Here is a 23,604-nt window from a genome sequence, read left to right as displayed (position 1 = left end):
TGGAACTTACTGTAAAATCATGATCTGATGTAAAAGAGATTATTTTCATAATCAAAATGATAAACTTAAGAGGGCGATGGTCACAGTTATCGTAGAAATATGACGATACTATCGGACAATAACAGCTCTCCTTTTGCTCAATCATCACTCCGTTTTGAGAAATCTTGACTTACTTCAAGTGTAAAAAGCATACCAGGAGTGGGGTTCGAACCCACGTAGATACATATTCATTGGATCTTAAGTCCAACACCTTAACCACTCGGCCATCCTGGTCAATTCATTGATGAATGCATCTTTCATACACAGGTGATGGTTATTAAACAAATGTTTTCTTATAAACTTTGCACTAACAGACTTCTTATTTTATAAGCCACTTATCAAGAGCATTAGATTGGCCTCTACTGTAAACCCTTGTTTTGACTGTAAATTTTATGCAACAACATTAAGTTTCCTCGGTATGTGGAATTTCATTTTTGGCAATATGTTTAGAGTGGTGACAAAGAGTGAATATTGGAATAAAATGCCACCTTGATTTTTCAACAACACTAAGCGCAAAATTTGAGTATCTTTAGACAGTTTAACTTCTCCAAAGAAGCTCATACTTAACAAATTCATCAGTTTACCATACTCCAGATTTTCTCAGGCAGATTTTACATTTCTTGACATCCTACGTTCAATGGCCATCTCCTTTCTGGATCCCAAATTTCTAGTAGATAATGTTTTATGCAAATGGCTTGCATTATATTTCTGAGTTTCTCATATTATTCTGACCTCATATGTTTCTTTTGGGACTGTAGTTTGAATATTTATCTCAATAAATCAACTTTCCCTTTATCCCTAAACTTTCCTCTTGGATAAAGCTTGGAACTTACTGTAAAATCATGATCTGATGTAAAAGAGATTATTTTCATAATCAAAATGATAAACTTAAGAGGGCGATGGTCACAGTTATCGTAGAAATATGACGATACTATCGGACAATTACAACACTCCTTTTGCTCAAGCATCACTTCATTTTGAGAAACCTTGACTAACTTCAAGTGTAAAAATCATACCAGTAGAGGGGTTCGAACCCACGCGGATACATATCCATTGGATTTTAAGTCCAATGCCTTAACCACTCGGCCATCCTGGTCAATTCAACGAGAAATTCATCTTTCATACACAGGTGATTGTTATTAAACAAATGTTTTCTTATAAATTTTGCACAAACAGATTTCTTATTTTATAAGCCACTTATCAAGAGCATTAGATTGGCCTCTACTGTAAACCCTTGTGTTGACTGTAAATTTTATGCAACAACATTAAGTTTTCTCGCTATGTGGAATTTCATTTTTGGCTATATGTTTAGAGTGGTGACAAAGAGTGAATATTGGAATAAAATGCCACCTTGATTTTTCAACAACACTAAGCGCAAAATTTGAGTATCTTTAGACAGTTTAACTTCTCCAAAGAAGCTCATACTTAACAAATTCATCAGTTTACCATACTCCAGATTTTCTCAGGCAGATTTTACATTTCTTGACATCCTACGTTCAATGGCCATCTCCTTTCTGGATCCCAAATTTCTAGTAGATAATGTTTTATGCAAATGGCTTGCATTATATTTCTGAGTTTCTCATATTATTCTGACCTCATATGTTTCTTTTGGGACTGTAGTTTGAATATTTATCTCAATAAATCAACTTTCCCTTTATCCCTAAACTTTCCTCTTGGATAAAGCTTGGAACTTACTGTAAAATCATGATCTGATGTAAAAGAGATTATTTTCATAATCAAAATGATAAACTTAAGAGGGCGATGGTCACAGTTATCGTAGAAATATGACGATACTATCGGACAATAACAACACTCCTTTTGCTCAATCATCACTTCATTTTGAGAAACCTTGACTAACTTCAAGTGTAAAAATCATACCAGTAGAGGGGTTCGAACCCACGTGGATACATATCCATTGGATTTTAAGTCCAATGACTTAACCACTCGGCCATCCTGGTCAATTCAACGCGAAATTCATCTTTCATACACAGGTGATTGTTATTAAACAAATGTTTTCTTATAAATTTTGCACAAACAGATTTCTTATTTTATAAGCCACTTATCAAGAGCATTAGATTGGCCTCTACTGTAAACCCTTGTGTTGACTGTAAATTTTATGCAACAACATTAAGTTTTCTCGCTATGTGGAATTTCATTTTTGGTTATATGTTTAGAGTGGTGACAAAGAGTGAATATTGGAATAAAATGCCACCTTGATTTTGCAACAACACTAAGCGCAAAATTTGAGTATCTTTAGACAGTTTAACCTCTCCAAAGAAGCTCATACATGACAAATTCATCAGTTTACTATACTCCAGATTTTCTCAGGCAGATTTTACATTTCTTGACATCCTACGTACAATGGCCATCTCCTTTCTGGATCCCAAACTTCTAGTAGATAATGTTTTATGCAAATGGCTTGCATTATATTTCTGAGTTTCTCATATTATTCTGACCTCATATGTTTCTTTTGGGACTGTAGTTTGAATATTTATCTCAATAAATCAACTTTCCCTTTATCCCTAAACTTTCCTCTTGGATAAAGCTTGGAACTTACTGTAAAATCATGATCTGATGTAAAAGAGATTATTTTCATAATCAAAACGATAAAATTGAGAGGGTGATGGTCACAGTTATCGTAGAAATATGACGATACTATTGGACAATAACAGCTTTCCTTTTGCTCAATCATCACTCCATTTTGAGAAACCTTGTCTTACTTCAAGTGTAAAAGTCATAACAGAAGTGGGGTTCGAACCCACGCGGATACATATCCATTGCATTTTAAATCCAACGCCTTAACCACTAGGCCATTCTGGTCAATTCTATGAGTAATGTATCTTTCATATACAGGTGATTGTTATTAAATAAATGTTTTCTTATAAATTTTGCACTAACAGATTTCTTATTTTATAAGTAACTTATCAAGAGCATTAGATTGGCCTCTACTGTAAACTCTTGTGTTGACTGTAACTTTTATGCAACAACATTAAGTTTCCTCGGTATGTGGAATTTCATTTTTAGCTATATGTTTAGAGTGGTGACAAAGAGTGAATATTGGAATAAAATGCCACCTTGATTTTGCAACAACACTAAGCACAAAATTTGAGTATCTTTAGACAGTTTAACCTCTCCAAAGAAGCTCATACTTGACAAATTCATCAGCTTACCATACTCCAGATTTTCTCAGGCAGATTTTACATTTCTTGACATCCTACGTACAATGGCCATCTCCTTTCTGGATCCCAAACTTCTAGTAGATAATGTTTTATGCCAATGGCTTGCATTATATTCCTGAGTTTCTCATATTATTCTGACCTCATATGTTTCTTTTGGGACTGTAGTTTGAATATTTATCTCAATAAATCAACTTTCCCTTTATCCCTAAACTTTCCTCTTGGATAAAGCTTGGAAATTACTGTAAAATCATGATCTGATGTAAAAGAGATTATTTTCATAATCAAAATGATAAACTTAAGAGGGCGATGGTCACAGTTATCGTAGAAATATAACGATACTATCGGACAATAATAGCTCTCCTTTTGCTCAATCATCACTCCGTTTTGAGAAACCTTGACTAACTTCAAGTGTAAAAATCATACCAGGAGTGGGGTTCGAACCCACACGGATACATATCCATTGGATCTTAAGTCCAACACCTTAACCACTCGGCCATCCTGGTCAATTCACAGATGAATGAATCTTTCATACACAGGTGATGGTTATTAAACAAATGTTTTCTTATAAATTTTGCACTAACAGATTTCTTATTTTATAAGCCACTTATCAAGAGCATTAGATTGGCCTCTACTGTAAACCCTTGTTTTGACTGTAAATTTTATGCAACAACATTAAGTTTCCTCGGTATGTGGAATTTCATTTTTGGCTATATGTTTAGAGTGGTGACAAAGAGTGAATATTGGAATAAAATGTCACCTTGACTTTTCAACAACACTAAGGGCAAAATTTGAGTATCTTTAGACAGTTTAACCTCTCCAAAGAAGCTCATACTTGACAAATTCATCAGTTTACCATACTCCAGAGTTTCTCAGGCAGATTTGACATTTCTTGACATCCTACGTTCAATGGCCATCTCCTTTCAAGATCCTAAACTTCTAGTAGGTAATGTTTTATGCAAATGGCTTGCATTATATTTCTGAGTTTCTCATATCATTCTGACCTCATATGTTTCTTTTGGGACTGTAGTTTGAATATTTATCTCAATAAATCAACTTTGCCTTTATCCCTAAACTTTCCTCCTGGATAAAGCTTGGAACTTACTGTAAAATCATGATCTGATGTAAAAGAGATTATTTTCATAATCAAAATGATAAACTTAAGAGGGCGATGGTCACAGTTATCGTAGAAATATGACGATACTATCGGACAATAACAACACTCCTTTTGCTCAATCATCACTTCATTTTGAGAAACCTTGACTAACTTCAAGTGTAAAAATCATACCAGTAGAGGGGTTCAAACCCACGCGGATACATATCCATTGGATTTTAAGTCCAATGCCTTAACCACTCGGCCATCCTGGTCAATTCAACGAGAAATGCATCTTTCATACACAGGTGATTGTTATTAAACAAATGTTTTCTTATAAATTTTGCACAAACAGATTTCTTATTTTATAAGCCTCTTATCAAGAGCATTAGATTGGCCTCTACTGTAAACCCTTGTGTTGACTGTAAATTTTATGCAACAACATTAAGTTTTCTCGCTATGTGGAATTTCATTTTTGGCTATATGTTTAGAGTGGTGACAAAGAGTGAATATTGGAATAAAATGCCACCTTGATTTTGCAACAACTCTAAGCGCAAAATTTGAGTATCTTTAGACAGTTTAACCTCTCCAAAGAAGCTCATACTTGACAAATTCATCAGTTTACTATACTCCAGATTTTCTCAGGCAGATTTTACATTTCTTGACATCCTACGTACAATGGCCATCTCCTTTCTGGATCCCAAACTTCTAGTAGATAATGTTTTATGCAAATGGCTTGCATTATATTTCTGAGTTTCTCATATTATTCTGACCTCATATGTTTCTTTTGGGACTGTAGTTTGAATATTTATCTCAATAAATCAACTTTCCCTTTATCCCTAAACTTTCCTCTTGGATAAAGCTTGGAACTTACTGTAAAATCATGATCTGATGTAAAAGAGATTATTTTCATAATCAAAACGATAAAATTGAGAGGGTGATGGTCACAGTTATCGTAGAAATATGACGATACTATTGGACAATAACAGCTTTCCTTTTGCTCAATCATCACTCCATTTTGAGAAGCCTTGTCTAACTTCAAGTGTAAAAGTCATACCAGGAGTGGGGTTCAAACCCACGCAGATACATATCCATTGGATCTTAAGTCCAACACCTTAACCACTCAGCCATCCTGGTCAATTCACTGAGCAACTCATCTTTCATACACAGGTGATGGTTATTAAACAAATGTTTTCTTATAAATATTGCACAAACAGATTTCTTATTTTATAAGCCACTTATCAAGAGCATTAGATTGGCCTCTACTGTAAACCCTTCTGTTGACTGTAAATTTCATGCAGCAACATTAAGTTTCCTCGGTATGTAGAATTTCATTTTTGGCAATATGTTTAGAGTGGTGACAAAGAGTGAATATTGGAATAAAATGTCACCTTCATTTTTCAACAACACTAAGTGCAAAATTTGAATATCTTTAGACAGTTTAACCTCTCCAAAGAAGCTCATTCCTGACAAATTCATCAGTTTAGCATACTCCTGATTTTCTCAGGCAGATTTTGCATTTCTTGACATCCTACCTACCAGGGCCATCTCCTTTCTGGATCCCAAACTTCTAGTAGATAATGTTTTATGCAAATGGCTTGCATTATATTTCTGAGTTTCTCATATTATTCTGACCTCATATGTTTCTTTTGGGACTGTAGTTTTAATATTTGTCTCAATAAATCAACTTTCCATTTATCCCTAAACTTTCCTCTTGGATAAAGCTTGGAACTTACTGTAAAATCATGATCTGATGTAAAAGAGATTATTTTCATAATCAAAATGATAAACTTAAGAGGGCGATGGTCACAGTTATCGTAGAAATATGACGATACTATCGGACAATAACAGCTCTCCTTTTGCTCAATCATCACTCCGTTATGTGAAATCTTGACTTACTTCAAGTGTAAAAAGCATACCAGGAGTGGGGTTCGAACCCACGCGGATACATATCCAATGGATCTTAAGGCCAACGCCTTAACCACTCGGCCATCCTGGTCAATTCACTGAGAAATGCATCTTTCATACACAGGTGATGGTTATTAAACAAATGTTTTCTTATAAATTTTGCACAAACAGATTTCTTATTTTATAAGCCTCTTATCAAGAGCATTAGATTGGCCTCTACTGTAAACCCTTGTGTTGACTGTAAATTTTATGCAACAACATTAAGTTTTCTCGCTATGTGGAATTTCATTTTTGGCTATATGTTTAGAGTGGTGACAAAGAGTGAATATTGGAATAAAATGCCACCTTGATTTTGCAACAACACTAAGCGCAAAATTTGAGTATCTTTAGACAGTTTAACCTCTCCAAAGAAGCTCATACTTGACAAATTCATCAGTTTACTATACTCCAGATTTTCTCAGGCAGATTTTACATTTCTTGACATCCTACGTACAATGGCCATCTCCTTTCTGGATCCCAAACTTCTAGTAGATAATGTTTTATGCAAATGGCTTGCATTATATTTCTGAGTTTCTCATATTATTCTGACCTCATATGTTTCTTTTGGGACTGTAGTTTGAATATTTATCTCAATAAATCAACTTTCCCTTTATCCCTAAACTTTCCTCTTGGATAAAGCTTGGAACTTACTGTAAAATCATGATCTGATGTAAAAGAGATTATTTTCATAATCAAAACGATAAAATTGAGAGGGTGATGGTCACAGTTATCGTAGAAATATGACGATACTATTGGACAATAACAGCTTTCCTTTTGCTCAATCATCACTCCATTTTGAGAAGCCTTGTCTATCTTCAAGTGTAATAGTCATACCAGGAGTAGGGTTCAAACCCACGCAGATACATATCCATTGGATCTTAAGTCCAACACCTTAACCACTCAGCCATCCTGGTCAATTCACTGAGCAACTCATCTTTCATACACAGGTGATGGTTATTAAACAAATGTTTTCTTATAAATATTGCACAAACAGATTTCTTATTTTATAAGCCACTTATCAAGAGCATTAGATTGGCCTCTACTGTAAACCCTTCTGTTGACTGTAAATTTCATGCAGCAACATTAAGTTTCCTCGGTATGTAGAATTTCATTTTTGGCAATATGTTTAGAGTGGTGACAAAGAGTGAATATTGGAATAAAATGTCACCTTCATTTTTCAACAACACTAAGTGCAAAATTTGAATATCTTTAGACAGTTTAACCTCTCCAAAGAAGCTCATTCCTGACAAATTCATCAGTTTAGCATACTCCTGATTTTCTCAGGCAGATTTTGCATTTCTTGACATCCTACCTACCAGGGCCATCTCCTTTCTGGATCCCAAACTTCTAGTAGATAATGTTTTATGCAAATGGCTTGCATTATATTTCTGAGTTTCTCATATTATTCTGACCTCATATGTTTCTTTTGGGACTGTAATTTGAATATTTGTCTCAATAAATCAACTTTCCCTTTATCCCTAAACTTTCCTCTTGGATAAAGCTTGGAACTTACTGTAAAATCATGATCTGATGTAAAAGAGATTATTTTCATAATCAAAATGATAAACTTAAGAGGGCGATGGTCACAGTTATCGTAGAAATATGACGATACTATCGGACAATAACAGCTCTCCTTTTGCTCAATCATCACTCCGTTATGTGAAATCTTGACTTACTTCAAGTGTAAAAAGCATACCAGGAGTGGGGTTCGAACCCACGCGGATACATATCCAATGGATCTTAAGGCCAACGCCTTAACCACTCGGCCATCCTGGTCAATTCACTGAGAAATGCATCTTTCATACACAGGTGATGGTTATTAAACAAATGTTTTCTTATAAATATTGCACCAACAGATTTCTTATTTTATAAGCCACTTATCAAGAGCGTTAGATTGGCCTCTACTGTAAACCCTTCTGTTGACTGTAAATTTCATGCAACAACATTAAGTTTCCTCGGTATGTGGAATTTCATTTTTGGCAATATGTTTAGAGTGGTGACAAAGAGTGAATATTGGAATAAAATGCCACCTTGATTTTTCAACAACACTAAGCGCAAAATTTGAGTATCTTTAGACAGTTTAACTTCTCCAAAGAAGCTCATACTTAACAAATTCATCAGTTTACCATACTCCAGATTTTCTCAGGCAGATTTTACATTTCTTGACATCCTACGTTCAATGGCCATCTCCTTTCTGGATCCCAAATTTCTAGTAGATAATGTTTTATGCAAATGGCTTGCATTATATTTCTGAGTTTCTCATATTATTCTGACCTCATATGTTTCTTTTGGGACTGTAGTTTGAATATTTATCTCAATAAATCAACTTTCCCTTTATCCCTAAACTTTCCTCCTGGATAAAGCTTGGAACTTACTGTAAAATCATGATCTGATGTAAAAGAGATTATTTTCATAATCAAAACGATAAAATTCGAACCCCACTCCTGGTATGATTTTTACACTTGAAGTTAGTCAAGGTTTCTCAAAACGGAGTGATGATTGAGCCAAAAGAGGGATATTATTGTTTTATCGTTCAAGTGTTAAAATCATACCAGGAGTGGGGTTCGAACCCACGTGGATACATATCCATTGGATCTTAAGTCCAACGCCTTAACCACTCGGCCATCCTGGTCAATTCACTGATAGATGCATCTTTCATACACAGGTGATGGTTATTAAACAAATGTTTTCTTATAAATTTTGCACTAACAGATTTCTTATTTTATAAGCCACTTATCAAGAGCATTAGATTGGCCTCTACTGTAAACCCTTGTGTTGACTGTAAATTTTATGCAACAACATTAAGTTTCCTCATTATATGGAATTTCATTTTTGGCTATATGTTTAGATTGGTGACAAAGAGTGAATATTGGAATAAAATGCCACCTTGATTTTTCAACAACACTAAGCGCAAAATTTGAATATCTTTAGACAGTTTAACCTCTCCAAAGAAGCTCATTCCTGACAAATTCATCAGTTTAGCATACTCCTGATTTTATCAGGCAGATTTTGCATTTCTTGACATCCTACGTACCATGGCCATCTCCTTTCTGGATCCCAAGCTTCTAGTAGATAATGTTTTATGCAAATGGCTTGCATTATATTTCTGAGTTTCTCATACTATTCTGACCTCATATGTTTCTTTTGGGACTGTAGTTTGAATATTTATCTCAATAAATCAACTTTCCCTTTATCCCTAAACTTTCCTCTTGGATAAAGCTTGGAACTTACTGTAAAATCATGATCTGATGTAAAAGAGATTATATTCATAATCAAAATGATAAACTTAAGAGGGCGATGGTCACAGTTATCGTAGAAATATAATGATACTATCGGACAATAATAGCTCTCCTTTTGCTCAATCATCAATCTGTTTTGAGAAACCTTAACTAACTTCAAGTGTAAAAATCATACCAGGAGTGGGGTTCGAACCCACGTGGATACATATCCATTGGATCTTAAGTCCAACGCCTTAACCACTCGGCCATCCTGGTCAATTCACTGATGAATGCATCTTTCATACAGAGGTGATGGTTATTAAACAAATGTTTTCTTATAAATTTTGCACTAACAGATTTCTTATTTTATAAGCCACTTATCAAGAGCATTAGATTGGCCTCTACTGTAAACCCTTGTTTTGACTGTAAATTTTTTGCAACAACATTAAGTTTCCTCGGTATGTGGAATTTCATTTTTGGCTATATGTTTAGATTGGTGACAAAGAGTGAATATTGGAATAAAATGCCACCTTCATTTTTCAACAAAACTAAGGGCAAAATTTGAGTTTCTTTAGACAGTTTAACCTCTCCAAAGAAGCTCATACTTGACAAATTCATCAGTTTACCATACTCCAGATTTTCTCAGGCAGATTTTACATTTCTTGACATCCTACATACAATGGCCATCTCCTTTCTGGATCCCAAACTTCTAGTAGATAATGTTTTCAGCAAATGGCTTGCATTATATTTCTGAGTTTCTCATATTATTCTGACCTCATATGTTTCTTTTGGGACTGTAGTTTGAATATTTATCTCAATAAATCAACTTTCCCTTTATCCCTAAACTTTCCTCTTGGATAAAGCTTGGAACTTACTGTAAAATCATGATCTGATGTAAAAGAGATTATTTTCATAATCAAAATGATAAACTTAAGAGGGCGATGGTCACAGTTATCGAAGAAATATAACGATACTATCGGACAATAATAGCTCTCCTTTTGCTCAATCATCACTCCGTTTTGAGAAACCTTGACTAACTTCAAGTGTAAAAATCTTACCAGGAGTGGGGTTCGAACCCACGTGGATACATATCCATTGGATCTTAAGTCCAACACCTTAACCACTCGGCCATCCTAGTCAATTCGCTGAAGAATGCATCTTTCATACACAGGTGATGGTTATTAAACAAATGTTTTCTTATAAATTTTGCACTAACAGATTTCTTATTTTATAAGCCACTTATCAAGAGCATTAGATTGGCCTCTACTGTAAACCCTTGTTTTCACTGTAAATTTTATGCAACAACATTAAGTTTCCTCGGTATGTGGAATTTCATTTTTGGCAATATGTTTAGAGTGGTGACAAAGAGTGAATATTGGAATAAAATGCCACCTTGACTTTTCAACAACACTAAGGGCAAAATTTGAGTATCTTTAGACAGTTTAACCTCTCCAAAGAAGCTCATACTTGACAAATTCATCAGTTTACCATACTCCAGAGTTTCTCAGGCAGATTTTACATTTCTTGACATCCTACGTACAATGGCCATCTCTTTTCAAGATCCTAAACTTCTAGTAGATAATGTTTTATGCAAATGGCTTGCATTATATTTCTGAGTTTCTCATATTATTCTGACCTCATATGTTTCTTTTGGGACTGTAGTTTGAATATTTATCTCAATAAATCAACTTTCCCTTTATCCCTAAACTTTCCTCTTGGATAAAGCTTGGAACTTACTGTAAAATCATGATCTGATGTAAAAGAGATTATTTTCATAATCAAAACGATAAAATTGAGAGGGCGATGGTCACAGTTATCGTAGAAATATGACGATACTACTGGACAATAACAGCTTTCCTTTTGTCCAATCATCACTCCATTTTGAGAAACCTTGTCTAACTTCAAGTGTAAAAGTCATACCAGCAGTGGGGTTTGAACCCACGCGGATACATATCCATTGGATCTTAAGGCCTATGCCTTAACCACTCAGCCATCCTGGTCAATTCACTGAGCAATGCATCTTTCATACACAGGTGATGGTTATTAAACAAATGTTTTCTTATAAATATTGCACAAACAGATTTCTTATTTTATAAGCCACTTATCAAGAGCATTAGATTGGATCCCAAACTTCTAGTAGATAATGTTTTCAGCAAATGGCTTGCATTATATTTCTGAGTTTCTCATATTATTCTGACCTCATATGTTTCTTTTGGGACTGTAGTTTGAATATTTATCTCAATAAATCAACTTTCCCTTTATCCCTAAACTTTCCTCCTGGATAAAGCTTGGAACTTACTGTAAAATCATGATCTGATGTAAAAGAGATTATTTTCATAATCAAAACGATAAAATTCGAACCCCACTCCTGGTATGATTTTTACACTTGAAGTTAGTCAAGGTTTCTCAAAACGGAGTGATGATTGAGCCAAAAGAGGGATATTATTGTTTTATCGTTCAAGTGTTAAAATCATACCAGGAGTGGGGTTCGAACCCACGTGGATACATATCCATTGGATCTTAAGTCCAACGCCTTAACCACTCGGCCATCCTGGTCAATTCACTGATAGATGCATCTTTCATACACAGGTGATGGTTATTAAACAAATGTTTTCTTATAAATTTTGCACTAACAGATTTCTTATTTTATAAGCCACTTATCAAGAGCATTAGATTGGCCTCTACTGTAAACCCTTGTGTTGACTGTAAATTTTATGCAACAACATTAAGTTTCCTCATTATATGGAATTTCATTTTTGGCTATATGTTTAGATTGGTGACAAAGAGTGAATATTGGAATAAAATGCCACCTTGATTTTTCAACAACACTAAGCGCAAAATTTGAATATCTTTAGACAGTTTAACCTCTCCAAAGAAGCTCATTCCTGACAAATTCATCAGTTTAGCATACTCCTGATTTTATCAGGCAGATTTTGCATTTCTTGACATCCTACGTACCATGGCCATCTCCTTTCTGGATCCCAAGCTTCTAGTAGATAATGTTTTATGCAAATGGCTTGCATTATATTTCTGAGTTTCTCATACTATTCTGACCTCATATGTTTCTTTTGGGACTGTAGTTTGAATATTTATCTCAATAAATCAACTTTCCCTTTATCCCTAAACTTTCCTCTTGGATAAAGCTTGGAACTTACTGTAAAATCATGATCTGATGTAAAAGAGATTATATTCATAATCAAAATGATAAACTTAAGAGGGCGATGGTCACAGTTATCGTAGAAATATAATGATACTATCGGACAATAATAGCTCTCCTTTTGCTCAATCATCAATCTGTTTTGAGAAACCTTAACTAACTTCAAGTGTAAAAATCATACCAGGAGTGGGGTTCGAACCCACGTGGATACATATCCATTGGATCTTAAGTCCAACGCCTTAACCACTCGGCCATCCTGGTCAATTCACTGATGAATGCATCTTTCATACAGAGGTGATGGTTATTAAACAAATGTTTTCTTATAAATTTTGCACTAACAGATTTCTTATTTTATAAGCCACTTATCAAGAGCATTAGATTGGCCTCTACTGTAAACCCTTGTTTTGACTGTAAATTTTTTGCAACAACATTAAGTTTCCTCGGTATGTGGAATTTCATTTTTGGCTATATGTTTAGATTGGTGACAAAGAGTGAATATTGGAATAAAATGCCACCTTCATTTTTCAACAAAACTAAGGGCAAAATTTGAGTTTCTTTAGACAGTTTAACCTCTCCAAAGAAGCTCATACTTGACAAATTCATCAGTTTACCATACTCCAGATTTTCTCAGGCAGATTTTACATTTCTTGACATCCTACATACAATGGCCATCTCCTTTCTGGATCCCAAACTTCTAGTAGATAATGTTTTCAGCAAATGGCTTGCATTATATTTCTGAGTTTCTCATATTATTCTGACCTCATATGTTTCTTTTGGGACTGTAGTTTGAATATTTATCTCAATAAATCAACTTTCCCTTTATCCCTAAACTTTCCTCTTGGATAAAGCTTGGAACTTACTGTAAAATCATGATCTGATGTAAAAGAGATTATTTTCATAATCAAAATGATAAACTTAAGAGGGCGATGGTCACAGTTATCGAAGAAATATAACGATACTATCGGACAATAATAGCTCTCCTTTTGCTCAATCATCACTCCGTTTTGAGAAACCTTGACTAACTTCAAGTGTAAAAATCTTACCAGGAGTGGGGTTCGAACCCACGTGGATACATATCCATTGGATCTTAAGTCCAACACCTTAACCACTCGGCCATCCTAGTCAATTCGCTGAAGAATGCATCTTTCATACACAGGTGATGGTTATTAAACAAATGTTTTCTTATAAATTTTGCACTAACAGATTTCTTATTTTATAAGCCACTTATCAAGAGCATTAGATTGGCCTCTACTGTAAACCCTTGTTTTCACTGTAAATTTTATGCAACAACATTAAGTTTCCTCGGTATGTGGAATTTCATTTTTGGCAATATGTTTAGAGTGGTGACAAAGAGTGAATATTGGAATAAAATGCCACCTTGACTTTTCAACAACACTAAGGGCAAAATTTGAGTATCTTTAGACAGTTTAACCTCTCCAAAGAAGCTCATACTTGACAAATTCATCAGTTTACCATACTCCAGAGTTTCTCAGGCAGATTTTACATTTCTTGACATCCTACGTACAATGGCCATCTCTTTTCAAGATCCTAAACTTCTAGTAGATAATGTTTTATGCAAATGGCTTGCATTATATTTCTGAGTTTCTCATATTATTCTGACCTCATATGTTTCTTTTGGGACTGTAGTTTGAATATTTATCTCAATAAATCAACTTTCCCTTTATCCCTAAACTTTCCTCTTGGATAAAGCTTGGAACTTACTGTAAAATCATGATCTGATGTAAAAGAGATTATTTTCATAATCAAAACGATAAAATTGAGAGGGCGATGGTCACAGTTGTCGTAGAAATATGACGATACTATTGGACAATAACAGCTTTCCTTTTGTCCAATCATCACTCCATTTTGAGAAACCTTGTCTAACGTCAAGTGTAAAAGTCATACCAGCAGTGGGGTTTGAACCCACGCGGATACATATCCATTGGATCTTAAGGCCTATGCCTTAACCACTCAGCCATCCTGGTCAATTCACTGAGCAATGCATCTTTCATACACAGGTGATGGTTATTAAACAAATGTTTTCTTATAAATATTGCACAAACAGATTTCTTATTTTATAAGCCACTTATCAAGAGCATTAGATTGGATCCCAAACTTCTAGTAGATAATGTTTTCAGCAAATGGCTTGCATTATATTTCTGAGTTTCTCATAATATTCTGACCTCATATGTTTCTTTTGGGACTGTAGTTTGAATATTTATCTCAATAAATCAACTTTCCCTTTATCCCTAAACTTTCCTCCTGGATAAAGCTTGGAACTTACTGTAAAATAATGATCTGATGTAAAAGAGATTATTTTCATAATCAAAACGATAAAATTCAAACCCCACTCCTGGTATGATTTTTACACTTGAAGTTAGTCAAGGTTTCTCAAAACGGAGTGATGATTGAGCCAAAGGAGGGCTATTATTGTTTTATCGTTCAAGTGTTAAAATCATACCAGGAGTGGGGTTTGAACCCACGTGGATACATATCCATTGGATTTTAAGTCCAATGCCTTAACCACTCGGCCATCCTGGTCAATTCAATGAGAAATGCATCTTTCATACCCAGGTGATTGTTATTAAACAAATGTTTTCTTATAAATTTTGCACTAACAGATTTCTTATTTTATAAGCCACTTATCAAGAGCATTAGATTGGCCTCTACTGTAAACCCTTGTTTTGACTGTAAATTTTTTGCAACAACATTAAGTTTCCTCGGTATGTGGAATTTCATTTTTGGCTATATGTTTAGATTGGTGACAAAGAGTGAATATTGGAATAAAATGCCACCTTCATTTTTCAACAAAACTAAGGGCAAAATTTGAGTTTCTTTAGACAGTTTAACCTCTCCAAAGAAGCTCATACTTGACAAATTCATCAGTTTACCATACTCCAGATTTTCTCAGGCAGATTTTACATTTCTTGACATCCTACATACAATGGCCATCTCCTTTCTGGATCCCAAACTTCTAGTAGATAATGTTTTCAGCAAATGGCTTGCATTATATTTCTGAGTTTCTCATATTATTCTGACCTCATATGTTTCTTTTGGGACTGTAGTTTGAATATTTATCTCAATAAATCAACTTTCCCTTTATCCCTAAACTTTACTCTTGGATAAAGCTTGGAACTTACTGTAAAATCATGATCTGATGTAAAAGATTATTTTCAAAATCAAAATGATAAACTTAAGAGGGCGATGGTCACAGTTATCGAAGAAATATAACGATACTATCGGACAATAATAGCTCTCCTTTTGCTCAATCATCACTCCGTTTTGAGAAACCTTGACAAACTTCAAGTGTAAAAATCTTACCAGGAGTGGGGTTCGAACCCACGTGGATACATATCCATTGGATCTTAAGTCCAACACCTTAACCACTCGGCCATCCTAGTCAATTCACAGAAGAATGCATCTTTCATACACAGGTGATGGTTATTAAACAAATGTTTTCTTATAAATTTTGCACTAACAGATTTCTTATTTTATAAGCCACTTATCAAGAGCATTAGATTGGCCTCTACTGTAAACCCTTGTTTTCACTGTAAATTTTATGCAACAACATTAAGTTTCCTCGGTATGTGGAATTTCATTTTTGGCAATATGTTTAGAGTGGTGACAAAGAGTGAATATTGGAATAAAATGCCACCTTGACTTTTCAACAACACTAAGGGCAAAATTTGAGTATCTTTAGACAGTTTAACCTCTCCAAAGAAGCTCATACTTGACAAATTCATCAGTGTACCATACTCCAGAGTTTCTCAGGCAGATTTTACATTTCTTGACATCCTACGTACAATGGCCATCTCCTTTCAAGATCCTAAACTTCTAGTAGATAATGTTTTATGCAAATGGCTTGCATTATATTTCAGAGTTTCTCATATTATTCTGACCTCATATGTTTCTTTTGGGACTGTAGTTTGAATATTTATCTCAATAAATCAACTTTCCCTTTATCCCTAAACTTTCCTCTTGGATAAAGCTTGGAACTTACTGTAAAATCATGATCTGATGTAAAAGAGATTATTTTCATAATCAAAACGATAAAATTGAGAGGGCGATGGTCACAGTTATCGTAGAAATATGACGATACTATTGGACAATAACAGCTTTCCTTTTGTCCAATCATCACTCCATTTTGAGAAACCTTGTCTAACTTCAAGTGTAAAAGTCATACCAGCAGTGGGGTTTGAACCCACGCGGATACATATCCATTGGATCTTAAGGCCTATGCCTTAACCACTCAGCCATCCTGGTCAATTCACTGAGCAATGCATCTTTCATACACAGGTGATGGTTATTAAACAAATGTTTTCTTATAAATATTGCACAAACAGATTTCTTATTTTATAAGCCACTTATCAAGAGCATTAGATTGGATCCCAAACTTCTAGTAGATAATGTTTTCAGCAAATGGCTTGCATTATATTTCTGAGTTTCTCATAATATTCTGACCTCATATGTTTCTTTTGGGACTGTAGTTTGAATATTTATCTCAATAAATCAACTTTCCCTTTATCCCTAAACTTTCCTCCTGGATAAAGCTTGGAACTTACTGTAAAATAATGATCTGATGTAAAAGAGATTATTTTCATAATCAAAACGATAAAATTCGAACCCCACTCCTGGTATGATTTTTACACTTGAAGTTAGTCAAGGTTTCTCAAAACGGAGTGATGATTGAGCCAAAGGAGGGCTATTATTGTTTTATCGTTCAAGTGTTAAAATCATACCAGGAGTGGGGTTTGAACCCACGTGGATACATATCCATTGGATCTTAAGTCCAACGCCTTAACCACTCGGCCATCCTGGTCAATTCACTGATGAATGCATCTTTCATACACAGGTGATTGTTATTAAACAAATGTTTTCTTTTAAATTTTGCACTAACAGATTTCTTATTTTATAAGCCACTTATCAAGAGCATTAGATTGGCCTCTACTGTAAACCCTTGTGTTGACTGTAAATTTTATGCAACAACATTAAGTTTCCTCATTATATGGAATTTCATTTTTGGCTATATGTTTAGATTGGTGACAAAGAGTGAATATTGGAATAAAATGCCACCTTGATTTTTCAACAACACTAAGCGCAAAATTTGAATATCTTTAGACAGTTTAACCTCTCCAAAGAAGCTCATTCCTGACAAATTCATCAGTTTAGCATACTCCTGATTTTATCAGGCAGATTTTGCATTTCTTGACATCCTACGTACCATGGCCATCTCCTTTCTGGATCCCAAGCTTCTAGTAGATAATGTTTTATGCAAATGGCTTGCATTATATTTCTGAGTTTCTCATACTATTCTGACCTCATATGTTTCTTTTGGGACTGTAGTTTGAATATTTATCTCAATAAATCAACTTTCCCTTTATCCCTAAACTTTCCTCTTGGATAAAGCTTGGAACTTACTGTAAAATCATGATCTGATGTAAAAGAGATTATATTCATAATCAAAATGATAAACTTAAGAGGGCGATGGTCACAGTTATCGTAGAAATATAATGATACTATCGGACATTAATAGCTCTCCTTTTGCTCAATCATCACTCTGTTTTGAGAAACCTTAACTAACTTGAAGTGTAAAAATCATACCAGGAGTGGGGTTCGAACCCACATGGATACATATCCATTGGATCTTAAGTCCAACGCCTTAACCACTCGGCCATCCTGGTCAATTCACTGATGAATGCATCTTTCATACACAGGTGATTGTTATTAAACAAATGTTTTCTTATAAATTTTGCACTAACAGATTTCTTATTTTATAAGCCACTTATCAAGAGCATTAGATTGGCCTCTACTGTAAACCCTTGTGTTGACTGTAAATTTTATGCAACAACATTAAGTTTCCTCATTATATGGAATTTCATTTTTGGCTATATGTTTAGATTGGTGACAAAGAGTGAATATTGGAATAAAATGCCACCTTGATTTTTCAACAACACTAAGCGCAAAATTTGAATATCTTTAGACAGTTTAACCTCTCCAAAGAAGCTCATTCCTGACAAATTCATCAGTTTAGCATACTCCTGATTTTATCAGGCAGATTTTGCATTTCTTGACATCCTACGTACCATGGCCATCTCCTTTCTGGATCCCAAGCTTCTAGTAGATAATGTTTTATGCAAATGGCTTGCATTATATTTCTGAGTTTCTCATACTATTCTGACCTCATATGTTTCTTTTGGGACTGTAGTTTGAATATTTATCTCAATAAATCAACTTTCCCTTTATCCCTAAACTTTCCTCTTGGATAAAGCTTGGAACTTACTGTAAAATCATGATCTGATGTAAAAGAGATTATATTCATAATCAAAATGATAAACTTAAGAGGGCGATGGTCACAGTTATCGTAGAAATATAATGATACTATCGGACAATAATAGCTCTCCTTTTGCTCAATCATCACTCTGTTTTGAGAAACCTTAACTAACTTGAAGTGTAAAAATCATACCAGGAGTGGGGTTCGAACCCACGTGGATACATATCCATTGGATCTTAAGTCCAACACCTTAACCACTCGGCCATCCTGGTCAATTCACTGATGAATGCATCTTTCATACACAGGTGATTGTTATTAAACAAATGTTTTCTTATAAATTTTGCACTAACAGATTTCTTATTTTATAAGCCACTTATCAAGAGCATTAGATTGGCCTCTACTGTAAACCCTTGTGTTGACTGTAAATTTTATGCAACAACATTAAGTTTCCTCATTATATGGAATTTCATTTTTGGCTATATGTTTAGATTGGTGACAAAGAGTGAATATTGGAATAAAATGCCACCTTGATTTTTCAACAACACTAAGCGCAAAATTTGAATATCTTTAGACAGTTTAACCTCTCCAAAGAAGCTCATTCCTGACAAATTCATCAGTTTAGCATACTCCTGATTTTATCAGGCAGATTTTGCATTTCTTGACATCCTACGTACCATGGCCATCTCCTTTCTGGATCCCAAGCTTCTAGTAGATAATGTTTTATGCAAATGGCTTGCATTATATTTCTGAGTTTCTCATACTATTCTGACCTCATATGTTTCTTTTGGGACTGTAGTTTGAATATTTATCTCAATAAATCAACTTTCCCTTTATCCCTAAACTTTCCTCTTGGATAAAGCTTGGAACTTACTGTAAAATCATGATCTGATGTAAAAGAGATTATATTCATAATCAAAATGATAAACTTAAGAGGGCGATGGTCACAGTTATCGTAGAAATATAATGATACTATCGGACATTAATAGCTCTCCTTTTGCTCAATCATCACTCTGTTTTGAGAAACCTTAACCAACTTGAAGTGTAAAAATCATACCAGGAGTGGGGTTCGAACCCACGTGGATACATATCCATTGGATCTTAAGTCCAACGCCTTAACCACTCGGCCATCCTGGTCAATTCACTGATGAATGCATCTTTCATACACAGGTGATTGTTATTAAACAAATGTTTTCTTATAAATTTTGCACTAACAGATTTCTTATTTTATAAGCCACTTATCAAGAGCATTAGATTGGCCTCTACTGTAAACCCTTGTGTTGACTGTAAATTTTATGCAACAACATTAAGTTTCCTCATTATATGGAATTTCATTTTTGGCTATATGTTTAGATTGGTGACAAAGAGTGAATATTGGAATAAAATGCCACCTTGATTTTTCAACAACACTAAGCGCAAAATTTGAATATCTTTAGACAGTTTAACCTCTCCAAAGAAGCTCATTCCTGACAAATTCATCAGTTTAGCATACTCCTGATTTTATCAGGCAGATTTTGCATTTCTTGACATCCTACGTACCATGGCCATCTCCTTTCTGGATCCCAAGCTTCTAGTAGATAATGTTTTATGCAAATGGCTTGCATTATATTTCTGAGTTTCTCATACTATTCTGACCTCATATGTTTCTTTTGGGACTGTAGTTTGAATATTTATCTCAATAAATCAACTTTCCCTTTATCCCTAAACTTTCCTCTTGGATAAAGCTTGGAACTTACTGTAAAATCAAGATCTGATGTAAAAGAGATTATATTCATAATCAAAATGATAAACTTAAGAGGGCGATGGTCACAGTTATCGTAGAAATATAATGATACTATCGGACAATAATAGCTCTCCTTTTGCTCAATCATCACTCTGTTTTGAGAAACCTTAACTAACTTGAAGTGTAAAAATCATACCAGGAGTGGGGTTCGAACCCACGTGGATACATATCCATTGGATCTTAAGTCCAACGCCTTAACCACTCGGCCATCCTGGTCAATTCACTGATGAATGCATCTTTCATACACAGGTGATTGTTATTAAACAAATGTTTTCTTATAAATTTTGCACTAACAGATTTCTTATTTTATAAGCCACTTATCAAGAGCATTAGATTGGCCTCTACTGTAAACCCTTGTGTTGACTGTAAATTTTATACAACAACATTAAGTTTCCTCATTATATGGAATTTCATTTTTGGCTATATGTTTAGATTGGTGACAAAGAGTGAATATTGGAATAAAATGCCACCTTGATTTTTCAACAACACTAAGCGCAAAATTTGAATATCTTTAGACAGTTTAACCTCTCCAAAGAAGCTCATTCCTGACAAATTCATCAGTTTAGCATACTCCTGATTTTATCAGGCAGATTTTGCATTTCTTGACATCCTACGTACCATGGCCATCTCCTTTCTGGATCCCAAGCTTCTAGTAGATAATGTTTTATGCAAATGGCTTGCATTATATTTCTGAGTTTCTCATACTATTCTGACCTCATATGTTTCTTTTGGGACTGTAGTTTGAATATTTATCTCAATAAATCAACTTTCCCTTTATCCCTAAACTTTCCTCTTGGATAAAGCTTGGAACTTACTGTAAAATCATGATCTGATGTAAAAGAGATTATATTCATAATCAAAATGATAAACTTAAGAGGGCGATGGTCACAGTTATCGTAGAAATATAATGATACTATCGGACATTAATAGCTCTCCTTTTGCTCAATCATCACTCTGTTTTGAGAAACCTTAACTAACTTGAAGTGTAAAAATCATACCAGGAGTGGGGTTCGAACCCACGTGGATACATATCCATTGGATCTTAAGTCCAACGCCTTAACCACTCGGCCATCCTGGTCAATTCACTAATGAATGCATCTTTCATACACAGGTGATTGTTATTAAACAAATGTTTTCTTATAAATTTTGCACTAACAGATTTCTTATTTTATAAGCCACTTATCAAGAGCATTAGATTGGCCTCTACTGTAAACCCTTGTGTTGACTGTAAATTTTATGCAACAACATTAAGTTTCCTCATTATATGGAATTTCATTTTTGGCTATATGTTTAGATTGGTGACAAAGAGTGAATATTGGAATAAAATGCCACCTTGATTTTTCAACCACACTAAGCGCAAAATTTGAATATCTTTAGACAGTTTAACCTCTCCAAAGAAGCTCATTCCTGACAAATTCATCAGTTTAGCATACTCCTGATTTTATCAGGCAGATTTTGCATTTCTTGACATCCTACGTACCATGGCCATCTCCTTTCTGGATCCCAAGCTTCTAGTAGATAATGTTTTATGCAAATGGCTTGCATTATATTTCTGAGTTTCTCATACTATTCTGACCTCATATGTTTCTTTTGGGACTGTAGTTTGAATATTTATCTCAATAAATCAACTTTCCCTTTATCCCTAAACTTTCCTCTTGGATAAAGCTTGGAACTTACTGTAAAATCATGATCTGATGTAAAAGAGATTATATTCATAATCAAAATGATAAACTTAAGAGGGCGATGGTCACAGTTATCGTAGAAATATAATGATACTATCGGACAATAATAGCTCTCCTTTTGCTCAATCATCACTCTGTTTTGAGAAACCTTAACTAACTTCAAGTGTAAAAATCATACCAGGAGTGGGGTTCGAACCCACGTGGATACATATCCATTGGATCTTAAGTCCAACGCCTTAACCACTCGGCCATCCTGGTCAATTCACGGATGAATGCATCTTTCATACACAGGTGATTGTTATTAAACAAATGTTTTCTTATAAATTTTGCACTAACAGATTTCTTATTTTATAAGCCACTTATCAAGAGCATTAGATTGGCCTCTACTGTAAACCCTTGTGTTGACTGTAAATTTTATGCAACAACATTAAGTTTCCTCATTATATGGAATTTCATTTTTGGCTATATGTTTAGATTGGTGACAAAGAGTGAATATTGGAATAAAATGCCACCTTGATTTTTCAACAACACTAAGCGCAAAATTTGAATATCTTTAGACAGTTTAACCTCTCCAAAGAAGCTCATTCCTGACAAATTCATCAGTTTAGCATACTCCTGATTTTATCAGGCAGATTTTGCATTTCTTGACATCCTACGTACCATGGCCATCTCCTTTCTGGATCCCAAGCTTCTAGTAGATAATGTTTTATGCAAATGGCTTGCATTATATTTCTGAGTTTCTCATACTATTCTGACCTCATATGTTTCTTTTGGGACTGTAGTTTGAATATTTATCTCAATAAATCAACTTTCCCTTTATCCCTAAACTTTCCTCTTGGATAAAGCTTGGAACTTACTGTAAAATCATGATCTGATGTAAAAGAGATTATATTCATAATCAAAATGATAAACTTAAGAGGGCGATGGTCACAGTTATCGTAGAAATATAATGATACTATCGGACATTAATAGCTCTCCTTTTGCTCAATCATCACTCTGTTTTGAGAAACCTTAACTAACTTGAAGTGTAAAAATCATACCAGGAGTGGGGTTCGAACCCACGTGGATACATATCCATTGGATCTTAAGTCCAACGCCTTAACCACTCGGCCATCCTGGTCAATTCACTGATGAATGCATCTTTCATACACAGGTGATTGTTATTAAACAAATGTTTTCTTATAAATTTTGCACTAACAGATTTCTTATTTTATAAGCCACTTATCAAGAGCATTAGATTG

The 23,604-nt window shown here is 34.5% G+C and overlaps 29 non-coding genes across 29 annotated transcripts; all 29 read right to left on the bottom strand.

Moving 5' to 3' along the window:
• Positions 1–190: 190 nt before the first annotated feature.
• Positions 191–273, bottom strand: TRNAL-UAA (transfer RNA leucine (anticodon UAA)). Its single transcript has one exon. It is a non-coding gene; the product is annotated as a tRNA-Leu (tRNA).
• Positions 274–1,052: 779 nt separating this feature from the next.
• TRNAL-UAA (transfer RNA leucine (anticodon UAA)) lies at positions 1,053–1,135 on the bottom strand. Its single transcript has one exon. It is a non-coding gene; the product is annotated as a tRNA-Leu (tRNA).
• A 779-nt stretch (positions 1,136–1,914) lies between these two features.
• Positions 1,915–1,997, bottom strand: TRNAL-UAA (transfer RNA leucine (anticodon UAA)). The gene has a single exon. It is a non-coding gene; the product is annotated as a tRNA-Leu (tRNA).
• A 779-nt stretch (positions 1,998–2,776) lies between these two features.
• On the bottom strand, positions 2,777–2,860 carry TRNAL-UAA (transfer RNA leucine (anticodon UAA)). The gene has a single exon. It is a non-coding gene; the product is annotated as a tRNA-Leu (tRNA).
• Positions 2,861–3,638: 778 nt separating this feature from the next.
• TRNAL-UAA (transfer RNA leucine (anticodon UAA)) lies at positions 3,639–3,721 on the bottom strand. Its single transcript has one exon. It is a non-coding gene; the product is annotated as a tRNA-Leu (tRNA).
• Positions 3,722–4,500: 779 nt separating this feature from the next.
• Positions 4,501–4,583, bottom strand: TRNAL-UAA (transfer RNA leucine (anticodon UAA)). Its single transcript has one exon. It is a non-coding gene; the product is annotated as a tRNA-Leu (tRNA).
• Positions 4,584–5,362: 779 nt separating this feature from the next.
• On the bottom strand, positions 5,363–5,445 carry TRNAL-UAA (transfer RNA leucine (anticodon UAA)). The gene has a single exon. It is a non-coding gene; the product is annotated as a tRNA-Leu (tRNA).
• A 779-nt stretch (positions 5,446–6,224) lies between these two features.
• TRNAL-UAA (transfer RNA leucine (anticodon UAA)) lies at positions 6,225–6,307 on the bottom strand. Its single transcript has one exon. It is a non-coding gene; the product is annotated as a tRNA-Leu (tRNA).
• Positions 6,308–7,086: 779 nt separating this feature from the next.
• On the bottom strand, positions 7,087–7,169 carry TRNAL-UAA (transfer RNA leucine (anticodon UAA)). Its single transcript has one exon. It is a non-coding gene; the product is annotated as a tRNA-Leu (tRNA).
• A 779-nt stretch (positions 7,170–7,948) lies between these two features.
• Positions 7,949–8,031, bottom strand: TRNAL-UAA (transfer RNA leucine (anticodon UAA)). Its single transcript has one exon. It is a non-coding gene; the product is annotated as a tRNA-Leu (tRNA).
• Positions 8,032–8,804: 773 nt separating this feature from the next.
• TRNAL-UAA (transfer RNA leucine (anticodon UAA)) lies at positions 8,805–8,887 on the bottom strand. Its single transcript has one exon. It is a non-coding gene; the product is annotated as a tRNA-Leu (tRNA).
• Positions 8,888–9,666: 779 nt separating this feature from the next.
• On the bottom strand, positions 9,667–9,749 carry TRNAL-UAA (transfer RNA leucine (anticodon UAA)). Its single transcript has one exon. It is a non-coding gene; the product is annotated as a tRNA-Leu (tRNA).
• Positions 9,750–10,528: 779 nt separating this feature from the next.
• Positions 10,529–10,611, bottom strand: TRNAL-UAA (transfer RNA leucine (anticodon UAA)). The gene has a single exon. It is a non-coding gene; the product is annotated as a tRNA-Leu (tRNA).
• Positions 10,612–11,390: 779 nt separating this feature from the next.
• TRNAL-UAA (transfer RNA leucine (anticodon UAA)) lies at positions 11,391–11,473 on the bottom strand. The gene has a single exon. It is a non-coding gene; the product is annotated as a tRNA-Leu (tRNA).
• Positions 11,474–11,946: 473 nt separating this feature from the next.
• TRNAL-UAA (transfer RNA leucine (anticodon UAA)) lies at positions 11,947–12,029 on the bottom strand. The gene has a single exon. It is a non-coding gene; the product is annotated as a tRNA-Leu (tRNA).
• Positions 12,030–12,808: 779 nt separating this feature from the next.
• Positions 12,809–12,891, bottom strand: TRNAL-UAA (transfer RNA leucine (anticodon UAA)). Its single transcript has one exon. It is a non-coding gene; the product is annotated as a tRNA-Leu (tRNA).
• A 779-nt stretch (positions 12,892–13,670) lies between these two features.
• On the bottom strand, positions 13,671–13,753 carry TRNAL-UAA (transfer RNA leucine (anticodon UAA)). The gene has a single exon. It is a non-coding gene; the product is annotated as a tRNA-Leu (tRNA).
• Positions 13,754–14,532: 779 nt separating this feature from the next.
• TRNAL-UAA (transfer RNA leucine (anticodon UAA)) lies at positions 14,533–14,615 on the bottom strand. Its single transcript has one exon. It is a non-coding gene; the product is annotated as a tRNA-Leu (tRNA).
• Positions 14,616–15,088: 473 nt separating this feature from the next.
• On the bottom strand, positions 15,089–15,171 carry TRNAL-UAA (transfer RNA leucine (anticodon UAA)). Its single transcript has one exon. It is a non-coding gene; the product is annotated as a tRNA-Leu (tRNA).
• A 777-nt stretch (positions 15,172–15,948) lies between these two features.
• Positions 15,949–16,031, bottom strand: TRNAL-UAA (transfer RNA leucine (anticodon UAA)). Its single transcript has one exon. It is a non-coding gene; the product is annotated as a tRNA-Leu (tRNA).
• A 779-nt stretch (positions 16,032–16,810) lies between these two features.
• TRNAL-UAA (transfer RNA leucine (anticodon UAA)) lies at positions 16,811–16,893 on the bottom strand. Its single transcript has one exon. It is a non-coding gene; the product is annotated as a tRNA-Leu (tRNA).
• Positions 16,894–17,366: 473 nt separating this feature from the next.
• Positions 17,367–17,449, bottom strand: TRNAL-UAA (transfer RNA leucine (anticodon UAA)). Its single transcript has one exon. It is a non-coding gene; the product is annotated as a tRNA-Leu (tRNA).
• A 779-nt stretch (positions 17,450–18,228) lies between these two features.
• TRNAL-UAA (transfer RNA leucine (anticodon UAA)) lies at positions 18,229–18,311 on the bottom strand. Its single transcript has one exon. It is a non-coding gene; the product is annotated as a tRNA-Leu (tRNA).
• A 779-nt stretch (positions 18,312–19,090) lies between these two features.
• TRNAL-UAA (transfer RNA leucine (anticodon UAA)) lies at positions 19,091–19,173 on the bottom strand. The gene has a single exon. It is a non-coding gene; the product is annotated as a tRNA-Leu (tRNA).
• A 779-nt stretch (positions 19,174–19,952) lies between these two features.
• On the bottom strand, positions 19,953–20,035 carry TRNAL-UAA (transfer RNA leucine (anticodon UAA)). Its single transcript has one exon. It is a non-coding gene; the product is annotated as a tRNA-Leu (tRNA).
• A 779-nt stretch (positions 20,036–20,814) lies between these two features.
• On the bottom strand, positions 20,815–20,897 carry TRNAL-UAA (transfer RNA leucine (anticodon UAA)). Its single transcript has one exon. It is a non-coding gene; the product is annotated as a tRNA-Leu (tRNA).
• Positions 20,898–21,676: 779 nt separating this feature from the next.
• Positions 21,677–21,759, bottom strand: TRNAL-UAA (transfer RNA leucine (anticodon UAA)). Its single transcript has one exon. It is a non-coding gene; the product is annotated as a tRNA-Leu (tRNA).
• Positions 21,760–22,538: 779 nt separating this feature from the next.
• On the bottom strand, positions 22,539–22,621 carry TRNAL-UAA (transfer RNA leucine (anticodon UAA)). Its single transcript has one exon. It is a non-coding gene; the product is annotated as a tRNA-Leu (tRNA).
• A 779-nt stretch (positions 22,622–23,400) lies between these two features.
• Positions 23,401–23,483, bottom strand: TRNAL-UAA (transfer RNA leucine (anticodon UAA)). The gene has a single exon. It is a non-coding gene; the product is annotated as a tRNA-Leu (tRNA).
• Positions 23,484–23,604: the final 121 nt, after the last annotated feature.

The sequence above is a fragment of the Phyllobates terribilis genome, unplaced genomic scaffold (assembly GCF_046119375.1).
Source record: "Phyllobates terribilis strain yellow unplaced genomic scaffold, ASM4611937v1 Scaffold_3__8_contigs__length_932513732, whole genome shotgun sequence".
NCBI lineage: Eukaryota > Metazoa > Chordata > Amphibia > Anura > Dendrobatidae > Phyllobates > Phyllobates terribilis.
This window is presented reverse-complemented; position numbering and strand designations above follow the sequence as displayed.